The sequence below is a fragment of the Lolium rigidum genome, chromosome 2, assembly GCF_022539505.1.
Source record: "Lolium rigidum isolate FL_2022 chromosome 2, APGP_CSIRO_Lrig_0.1, whole genome shotgun sequence".
NCBI classification, from domain to species: Eukaryota; Viridiplantae; Streptophyta; class Magnoliopsida; order Poales; family Poaceae; genus Lolium; species Lolium rigidum.
In genome coordinates this window covers 4,814,639-4,825,392 of record NC_061509.1, presented here as the reverse complement: position 1 = coordinate 4,825,392, position 10,754 = coordinate 4,814,639, and the positions used below count along the sequence as shown (strand labels likewise).

General features: G+C 41.5%; 1 long non-coding RNA gene across 3 annotated transcripts; it reads right to left on the bottom strand.

Annotated features, from left to right (window-relative positions):
• Nucleotides 1-7,121: 7,121 nt before the first annotated feature.
• Nucleotides 7,122-10,532, bottom strand: LOC124691207. 3 transcript variants are annotated; one of them, XR_006998851.1, is made up of 4 exons: nt 10,222-10,524; nt 9,908-10,011; nt 8,157-8,650; nt 7,122-7,898 (listed from the first exon to the last, which is right to left on the bottom strand). It is a non-coding gene; the product is annotated as an uncharacterized LOC124691207 (long non-coding RNA). The 3 variants fall into 3 exon arrangements; XR_006998852.1 differs by having other exon boundaries at nt 7,122-8,650; nt 10,411-10,532; XR_006998850.1 differs by having other exon boundaries at nt 7,122-8,650; nt 10,222-10,519.
• Nucleotides 10,533-10,754: the final 222 nt, after the last annotated feature.

The window sequence follows — 10,754 nt, the reverse complement described above, 5'->3', positions numbered from 1 at the left end:
ATGATTTCATGTTTGTGCACTTTATACTCCAATGCAATTTGTCTAGTTTTGTGCACAAACCTTGGGGAGCTTCCTCATATTATTTAGAGCAATCTTCTTGATCTTATCATAATATCTATCTTTCTTTTGGTATCTTCTTTGTGGTTCATTTGGTTGCTTGCTTCATTTGTTGAAGCTTCTTGACTTTGTTATCCTTTTGCAATCTTTGATCCCATCTATAGTGTGATTCCTTCCGAATATTCGTCATTGGATACGTGCATTTGATTCCACTCAAATTATGAGAAATGCACACGCTATGGAGGAACTATCACTATTTTGGCCTTCTAAATTTTTCACCCGTTTCGGCAATTGGTGCCAATGGGGGAGAAGTTTGGAGGGTTTAAGGGAATTTGGTTATGTCTTTGCTTTGTGCTTAAGCATGTGCCTTTATTGCATTGCATCTTGTTGCTTTGCATAGTTGAATATTTAGAGGAAACTCCACTAGGATTTGAATGCCAATATATGCAATCAAAGTCAAGATCATTCACACATGCATATATTATGGGGGAGTTTGCTCTATATATTCAACTTGTTTGTTACTTAAATTCCTTATATAAATCCTCTCAAAGAGATTGTCATCAATTACCAAAATGGGGGAGATTGAAAGTGCATGGAGCCCCCATGTGTGGTTTTGGTAATTAATGACAATCCCTATAGACTAATGTTTGCATTGAGTTATATTTGGAGGTGTTGTCCATAGGCAATGCTTGAACCATAAGTTGGCTTCAAGGTTGCAATAAGAAGAAATTGATGAAGGATATCAAGTGTCAAGTATGTCTTGAAGATGAAGATGAAGTGAGCCCTCAAGTTAGTTCAAGACATCAACATGATGAAGAATTAAGAAATGAAGTGCAAGTTCAAGATGAGCCAAACTCGAAGAGATCATATGCTTGAAGCTTGCCATGAAGAAATGAAGTGCAAGTTCAAGATGAGTCAACTCGAAGAGATCATTTGCTTGAAGCATGCCCTCCATATGGTGTTCATGGATATATGAAGTTGCACCGAAGAAGAAGCTCTCCCATGGTGGATTATGGGGGAGCAATCCACAAGACTTCGTCAAGCAAGCACAATAGAGAAAGGTGTTCCATCTTGTTGCGGTCAAGATCGTCATCATCAAGCTCAAGTGGAATGCTCAAGGTTAAGGTTTTCTCTTGATAGGGTTTCTTTCTCGCCGGTCTCATGGTGTAGTTGGAGACCGGTTTATAGTTTAGTTGTCGTACTATCAAGAGGGCTCTCGAGTGAGTAACTCGATCGTATCCTTCGGAGACCTCAAACCTTTGCATCCTTGCATCATCTTTCTTGGTTGTTATTTGGATCTTATCCATATGGTGTTTTAGAGCTTGTGCTTATTCTCATGACAAGCTCTAGTTCATCGAAAATGGATTCCGCATGAATCACTTGTTGCGTTTTCGATATTGGAGTTTTTCTCGGTTTCTCGTATTGAGAGGTTTCACTCTAAAAGAAAAACCTACCCCACTTGTTCTTAAGATTTTCACTCTTTGTGGGGTAGCTCTTGTCATCTTCTTTACAACAAAATTGGTTTCACCTAAATCCAAGTCTCCTATCTCAAGTTGTTGCATTTTCCATATTGGAGGTTTTACCGGTTTGCCTTTTATAGATAGGTAAAACCTTTATTCATTTGTTTCTATCCTCCTTTGCTGGACTATGATGTTTCTATGCATATTGTTGTAGAGCTTGTTGTTGTGATTTCAACGAGCCCAAGATCATCGAAATCGGAGTCCGGATGCAAAAGATCTTAAGGTTTTCGTACCGGGTGTTTTGGTATAAACAGGGAGGCCGGCAGTGCCGCTGGGAGCACTCCGACACTGCCGCCGGGAGCACTCCGGCACTGCCGCCGGGACGCGATTTTGGCCATAACGGTCAGATATTTTGGCCCCTATTTAAGGGGGTCTTCTTCCCCAAAGTTTCTGGTCGGTTTGAGCTCGTTTTTGCCCCCATTGTTGACCTTCTTTGAGCTTGCTATCTCCCTCTCCCTCCAATGAATCTTGCATCTATTTGAGAGAAAGATAGAGGAGATCTAGATCTACATCTTCACCAATCAAATCCCTCTCTTTGTGAGGGGAATCCACTAGATCTAGATTTTGGAGAAATTTGGTGTTCCTCCTCTTATTTGTTCTTCCTCTCTTATTCCCCCAATAGTTTTTGTAGCTTTGTTGGAATTTGAGAGAGAAGGACTTGAGCATCTTTGTGGTGTTCTTGCCATTGCATTTGGTGCATCGGTTTGAGTTCTCCACGGTGATTCGTGGTGGTGAAAGCAAGAAGGTTGTTACTCTTGGGTTCTTGGAACCCTAGACGGATTCTAGACCTTTGTGGTGATTTGTTGGGAGCCTCCAATTAAGTTGTGGATGTGTGCCCCAACCTTTATGTAAGCCCCGGTTTACGCCTCGAAGGAAATCCCTTAGTGGAACCGTGACCTAGGCCTTTGTGGCGAGGGTCACCGGAGATTTAGGTGAGGCGCCTTCGTGGCGCTCGGTGTGTGGTGTGAGTACCGCATCTTGGGGTGAGGCCTTTGTGGCGTTGGTGTGCATCGAGCAACCACACCTCAAGATGAGCCTCTTGTGGCGTTCGGGAGCACTAAGCCACCGCACCTCTCCACCGGAGATTAGCACTCGCAAGAGTGTGAACTTCGGGATAAATCATCGTCTCCTGCGTGTCTCGGTTATCTCTATACCCGAGCTCTTTACTTATGCACTTTACCTTGTGATAGCCATCGTGCTTGAAGTTATATATATATCTTGCTATCACATACTTGCTTGCATTGCTTAGAATAAGTTTTGGTGCACATAGGTGAACCATAGTATATAGGCTTTGGGCTTGACAAAGTAAACGCTAGTTTTATTCTGCATTTGTTAAGCCCATCTCGTAAAAGTTTTAAGCCGCCTATTCACCCCCCCTCTAGGCGATATCCGTGTCCTTTCAGAGGAGGAAGGCGAAGTGTCGTCGAAAGCGCCGGCCTTGTGCCCGTCGATGGCGGCGGCTGCGGCTCGGTACAGCGCGGCGAAGCGGTCGAAACGGCCGGGAGGAGGCGCGGGGGAGGCAGATCTACGGTGCGGCGACGAACTCGAGTGGGGGCGGCGGCAAAATCGATCGGCGCCGGCGGAATCGTGCGGCGGTGGCGCGGGTGGAGAAATGGAGGGCGCGGGCGTGGGGTGAATTTTCCAGCCGTTGGAGCATCACGCGTGCGAAAGATGCCGCGTGCTGCAGCCGGCGCGTCACATATGGCACCCTGGATAGGGCAAAACGCAGCACGCACCAAAAAATTGCAGCGCCGTCGCGGATAGCGCGCCTGCTGGAGGAGCAAATTCGTCTCCGCGCGCTGCATACCGACAATTTTTATAGCACGGGCGTGGGATAGCGCGCCTGTTAGAGATGCTCTAACAAGCCTCTCCACGTTAGAACTTCGAGTCTTGCGGGATCTTTGAAGAAGTGGTGTGGGAAGAAAAGCTTTTAACTTCGGGATCATGTCAAGTAAGCATGTATCACCCTAAGTTATGAGCAGACCATGACCAAGTTAACAGAGTTTTATAGTTAACATGGGAAAAAAAAGCATGCAGTGGGCAAAGCAAGGTGGTTGTAGTTCTTCTTATTTTCATAATGTTGTTTTGTAGAGATGGAGAAATGATATAATAAGTTTGATAAAAGATGGCAGCAACAACTTACTTTATAATCTGCAAGATAGTGCTACTTGTCTCGCTGATTATTTTACCAACATCTTCACGGCCTCTAATCTGAATTTGAGCAATGAACCCTCCGGTTCTTCCTTCACAAGAGCAAAATGAGTTGTCTGTTTCTTCTATTATGCCAGAGAAGGAAGAAATTTTACTGGTTTTGAAGGACATGAAGAAGAATGCTTTGGCTACTTGGAGATGGACTATCATCCAATAAAATGATAGTTCAAAGACAATTTGTTTAAAGTTTTGCATGCCATTTGTAAACCTTCATATGAGGGTGGGCATTAGGGATATTTTTGCTATGAATAAAGTTTTGCATGCTATGTTTGTTTGACGTCTTTTGAAGGAACCTGATACCTTTTTGGCACAAGTGTTCAAGACAAAATATTTCCCCACCACTTCTATTTGGAGAGCTAATTCTTCCCTACCCTAATCTGCCTTTTGGGATTTGGTTTTAAATGTTTTGCCACAGATGTAAGGTTACTGTCATCTTCAAATAGCAAATGGCAACTCAAGTATTTGGTCTTCTCCTTGGTGTAAGGATTGGAGAGAAATAATGATCATCTAATTTCCCGGCTAGGTACTACTTTTCCTAGGACAGTTAATGACCTCTAGAACCACAACTCGAAGAGTTGGGGCACTTAGAATTTTTTTAATATTTTGATGACCATATGAGGGATAAGATACCGCAGGTCCCAACTATTGTGGCCCGGTTTGATGATGAGCCTTGTTGGAAGCATACCCTTCTAGCCAATATACAAAAAGAGTGCTTACAAGACTTCTATGCAGAAGCAAATTGTGGTTGGGGCCAAGCCGGCAAAATCCAGGACCCTGTGCAAAATTATAAATACCTTATCTAGTATAAAAAAATGGGACTTAAGAAAATATAACTAATGAACAACTGTAACGTATATATGTCTTAGATGAATTGTTACACTAAAGAACTGCTCTATGCGCCTATAGATTCTGAACATGTGAGAAAATCGCATTAAAAAACTATTTTAAGAGGATAGTTTAAAGAAAACGGCCTGACCAGCAGCCTGGGCAAAAAAAAAAAGACCTAATGGTGTTGATATTTGAATTGTTTGGTATTTAACAAATAGGAAATTAGTTTCAAAAATTTGAAGGCTTGTCGCATGTAAAGCTGTCCCAACAAGGACATGTACATAGATAAGCACATTATAAAAGTTATCCCCATGAAAGAAATACAGTAACACTACACAAACTTACCTCACTATTTATAAATTAAAACCGCAGTGATTAATCATTTATTTTGATTATCAAAAGTCATGATATATCAGTGCAGTTTTTCTAACATGTTTAAGAATTAGAATTAGAAATTTGCTTCAAAAGTAGGCATAGTGTGTTTTACACATCAGGCTTATCTAAGTTATTAAATGCTAATCAAAAGCATAATCAAGTGAAGTATTTACATGATGGCCATCCACTGGAAGTAGTAAAAGAACGGAGAATATAAAGAAAACAGAAAAATAATAGAGAAAATAAAGAAAAGGAGAGGTGTGGTTTGTGAAAGAATGTTCTAAACGTGGAGATAAATTTTCATTTGTTTTTACATTGTTCGTTTGCTCAAGCGGTTGCGATTTTCTTCTTCTTTGGGATGTAAACTGAAATTTTTCATCAAAACTATTATCCAACAAATATTATTCAGTTCTACATGCACATGGATTCGTCCTTCATGCATGCATAGTCCCCATAGCCAATACCAACACACCGGTTTGCCGGACACCGCCTTTGTCATTGTGAGGCCTGACCGTGGTGGGGTCGAGTGCGTTAAAGGTGGAGGTCACCGTCCACGACAATAGAAATGTTAAAAAATCGTTAATCGGTAACATATCGGTTAGCTGGCGAGATGAAGATTAATGGACGAAGCAGCCAGTTAATCAATTAATCTGCCAATTAATCAGTTAAACAGCTACTCCGTGTCTCAGTGACCCTCCAAGTAGGGGTTATTTGGCCAGTGGTTAATCAGCCGATTTTTTGAACACTTCAAAGCAAGCGCATTCAAGTGTGGCCCCAAAATCACATACGAGGTTGCTGTCACTGTAGTCCATTAGGTAGATTGTTGGGATGAGCAAATCCAATTCACACAACGCTTTCCGAGCTTTGTTTTTTACACAAACGTGCTAAGCTTTATTGATTATTGACAATGATTACAAGAACTGAAACTGAATATGGAGTACTAAGCCACAGGTGACGACCTACTCCAAAAGTTAAAGCATGCTTAGCAAGATTGTGTGCTTCAAAGTTTGAAGCCCTTCCTTCATGGACGATAGTACACTCCTGGTATCATAATGATCAGGATACGATTCTTGTTCGAGAAGCCTAGCTACCAGATTGCTGGACAAAGAAAACCACAAGTCCAAAGAAAAACTCTCTCGCTCCCTCCCTCGTCAATCCTGTGGGCGACAGGGAGGTGGCCTAGCAGCCCCGACCCTTTTAACACGTAATGATTCGACACCACTTCTTGGAGACAATGACCTGCAAAGACATAGCCATGTGCCTTTTGGTCCCCATCAGATTGACCATTTTGAGTGCCCACCCAGTGTGGTCTATCCAGTAGTACATGGTACTCTACTGATAAGAGCGTCCAGTGGCTTCATAGTTCATGCTACATTCAGTATGTGTGACAGAAGGCACGGAGTTCACAGCAAGTTGATGTATGGTACAGGGCAGGATGGCCCATCTGCATGACGTTGAACATTGAACAGCCTACACAAAAGGCAAGTCAGATGAGAACATGGACGATTTTGACACATTGCCATTGCTGACAAACACCTGAAAAAAGCACACACAGTTTGTGGGGTGATACTTCACCTTCAATTTTGGGCTGGGAAAAGTGCGGTCAAGATCATGAAATCACATGACACTGGATCAAAATCCGGTCCTGATCGAAGATCTGAAACATATAGGAGGAATATTTAGATGTAAAGAAAGGGTTGGTGGTGAATTTGTCGCAGCCCACAACCAAACAATCTAATTTTAACACGCTGTTTGCCCAGAAGGAGGGGCACAATGTCGACGGCAACAATGTCACAACAGAGGCTGAAGAAGCTGATATGTGACCAATATCACAACAGAGGCATGAAGACCTGAAGAAGCTGAGAGGCAGCAGTGCAGCACCATCACCTTCCAGGTTCCCCATAGAGGAAGATCAGTTCCAGCTAACGTGTCCAGCCCAAAAGGGATAAAGTGGCCTAGTTTGGTTGAGTCTGGAACATATTTGTCTTGAGCTAGCCCAAAGACGCAAAACAGGTGAGAGCTTCCACATGGTCCTTAACACATGGACCTTTAATATAATCATAACTGGAGCATAAACAAAACAAAAACTGTGCTATAAAATTCTGAACTTTTATATAGCACATAGTTCTGAATGCACCATCAATTTTGCTGCATGCCTGTACATACAGTAAGAAATTGGTAATTTGAGTTGCATGATAATACTGGTCTACAATTTTCTAACCATACATCACTAACCAGTAAGAAATGATCATGAAGGTTATCAGCAATGCAATGCACTAGGGACTAGGATTCTTTCTTGATCCACTGAGGTTGAAATTTGTGAACACCATCTTTGCAGAACGATAGTTCCTGCAGTTTCAGAAAACTATCAATGGTGAACTAATAAGCCTTGGTGTCCTAGTTAGTTTAATAGAATAAATTCGCAAAAAAAAAAAATGGGACTTGAACATATAATCAGGGTGAATTTTGTTTGCTTCTTACATCAGCAGCAGAGCCAAATATCTTGTGGACACGACTAAGATTACACAATTTGTAGGAAAAACAAGATTATATAAGGATGTACATGGAAAGACGAAGTGCTGGTCAAGTGGTCATATATATAGACTACTAGCACATGTCATGTGTCGATGTGCTGGTCATATATAATGACCAGAGTGCTAGTCAATAATAATAAAGAAATACATTGTGTTGTGCATCGATCCTCTGCATGATTTTAACAGATTAACTACTAGCACATGATAATCAGACAGTAGGGTCAGCTGAGTGTCAAACTGCAGAAATAACTAATTGGCAAGGGTTGTATTTATATAGGCAGGTTCTCTTACTTGGGCAATACTACATACAGGTAGTAAATTAGTAACTGATGATTCCACATTCACAAGTCACCTCCTATCTCCGGTATTCTCCCTAATACATCCATTAGACCATTAAAGATAGGTCAATAATAGAGCTCGTAAGAAAAATATAGATTAATCGATAGTAAATTGTACTGTAGTTAATTGGCCCTGATACTTCTATATTTAGCAAGATGACCTAGTAGCACAGAAAAGCAATACCAATTTTTGCTTCCAACAGGCCAAGCAAATTTCCAACTATATGCCCAATATAAACAATTTCGAAGCAACAAAAAGTATAGAGTGGGGGCAAGGTAGAACAAAGAAGTACCTCAATGTAGCAAACTAGCAGCGCGCTGTGGAGGATGAGCTGTTTCCCGTAGCTGGACAGTACATGTGTCAATGGGGAGACAGGAAGCCGACGGGGGATGCGAGACAGCGATGGCCTACACGTGCGGCAGGGAACCGGTGGACAGGGCATGGGATGAAAGACACGAGATGGAGAGCCAGCGGCAAACAAGAGATGGGGGAGCTTCTGGTGGACCCATGCTGCGGTGGGCGCAGATAGCACGTGCAAGTTTGTATTCATGAATTATACGCCCATTGGGCAAGGCCCCTGATACAGCGAGAAGCAAATCCTCTTGAGACGTCGTAAGGAAATCTGAGGCCGCAAATCCAAAACCATCACCACGGAGAAGGCCGTCATGTTCGACCTCCATCGGTAGGTTCTCGGCTTCTCGCCCTTCTCTTCACTTCCGTCCTACTCACACTGCATGATGCCTCACCAGCTCCAACTTTCTCTGCCTCATCAGTGAGCAGGGCATCCTTGAAAAAAAAACAGAATTTGAATTCATAACCACAAATTGTCGTAAATGAAATCTCAAATGTTTAGAAAACATCAAGTAGATTCATCCAGTTCCAGGTATTCATTAGTCAGCAAAAACTAAACTACAGCATATGTGGTGAATATTCTAGACTCCACATGCTTACATCATTTAGCTAAGCTAGATGATTAGCGCCTGGCCATCCTACTCTAGTCTTGTACATATACATTTCACTGTTCACGCCCACTCAATATGAACTTGGAGAGGAAGTGTCACACCTGCTATCCAGCTGGTGGACATCGAGTCGCCTGGACAGCAAGAAGTAGGCCAGGCGAGATCAACAGGTCCACATTCCAGTGGCTAATTGAGTTGTATGCGTGAGTTGGCTGTGTGCCGCTGGGTCCAGGTTATAAGGACCAGGTCGTTGTAGCGAACACGTATGTTGAGATTGGAATTAAACTCTGGAGTTTCCCATCCCCTTCGCCTATCTCACCTATTGCTGCTATCTCATCCTCCAATTCTCTTTCCAATTCCCTTGTATCCTCCCAGATCCCTGTGAATGATCCCTCCCCAACAACCGGGACATCACAGGAAGGAAGGAAATTATTTATAAAATAGGACAAAGATAGTAGCTAGCAACTAGGATGCATTCAGACTAAGTATAAGATACCCAATTTTCTCACTCTCTACATTATCCCCTTAGCTGCTTCACTCCACAATTAAAATGGCGATTGTAAGATTTCCTAAATTGGCTTACTCTCCTTAACTGCCTTGCTACCACAGGGAATGTTGAATTCTTTTTCCCAAAGTTCCTACGAAAATCATCAACACTAAGCCTAAATATATGGCGAAGTTCCAACACTGGCTCCTATACCTTGATTTCTTTGTTATAACCTATCAGGTTGCGTGTTTGCCAACATCACAAACGATGAATTCAGCCTAGTAAATTTCATTTTTAAGACAAAGAAAGTTTACATTAGTAGGAATGTCTCTAGCACAAGGTCTGTCATTAAAAAAATATGCTAAGAGAATGCAATGGAAAAGAAACTCACCAACGTTCATTTGACGATTAAACAGAATTAGCAATTATTAGCATGTAGTGCAGTATGGTGTGTAAGTAGAAGCTTATGCTGTGTAACTTGCTATGAAACCGAATATTACATTGAGAAATGGTGCTACTTGTCACCTGAAAGAAATACTGTGAAGTGATGATAAAAAAAGTATGGATATGGATAAGAAGTTCGGAAGTTTAATGTACCTTAAGCCACCAGAGAGTTCTGACTATATCGGACTTCTGTGGGTATATCTCCAAATCTAACCACCAATGTAGCCACCAAATTTAGAGATAATCTTTGCACAACCCTTGAAAAAAATTAGTTCAGTTTTAATTTGATGTATCCAACTGAATAGGCATAACTCTATTTTTAAACTACTTGTTACAAACAATGATATTACACCAAAATACAACCTCCGGTAAAAAAATGCCATGTTAACTTTTGTTTCTTCTGTACAGAATATATATTTGTTACTTTAATTTTGTGGCAATATTTGTACTAAATGCACCACAAGTACCTTTTTCATAGTAATGTGAGAGTTGGGCATACAGTTGGGTCAACCTTTTTTTATTAACTACGCCATTAAATCCTTCCATCTTCCATGTGCTTGGAGAGCTAATCGAAAAAATATATACTCCATCCATACACCTTCGTATGGCATAATTTTTTTCCTTGTGTCCATCTATCTAAGGTGTATTTCACGTACTGAGGATATTTTCAGTTTCTTTCCATCTTGGCCACTCCTAGTACTTTGCAGTGATCATTTGTCAGGTGATTCCTTAAGTCCTACAAAAGAGGACAAAGGGAGTACCTAATCTGAGGTAGAACGTATTAATAAATGATTCATGAAGTCATGATACCATCAAAAAAATAAAGATCGTGATTAACAATCGAGCTCCGCATTAATTAACTCCATTAGTAACTAAACTATGTTATTTGTATGGTCTATTCTCGACAGCATAAATACTACTGAATTAATGTAATGGTACAGAAATCACTGTATTTCTCTGCAGTTAACAAGTATTAGCATGCAGCTCAGTATGGTGTGAA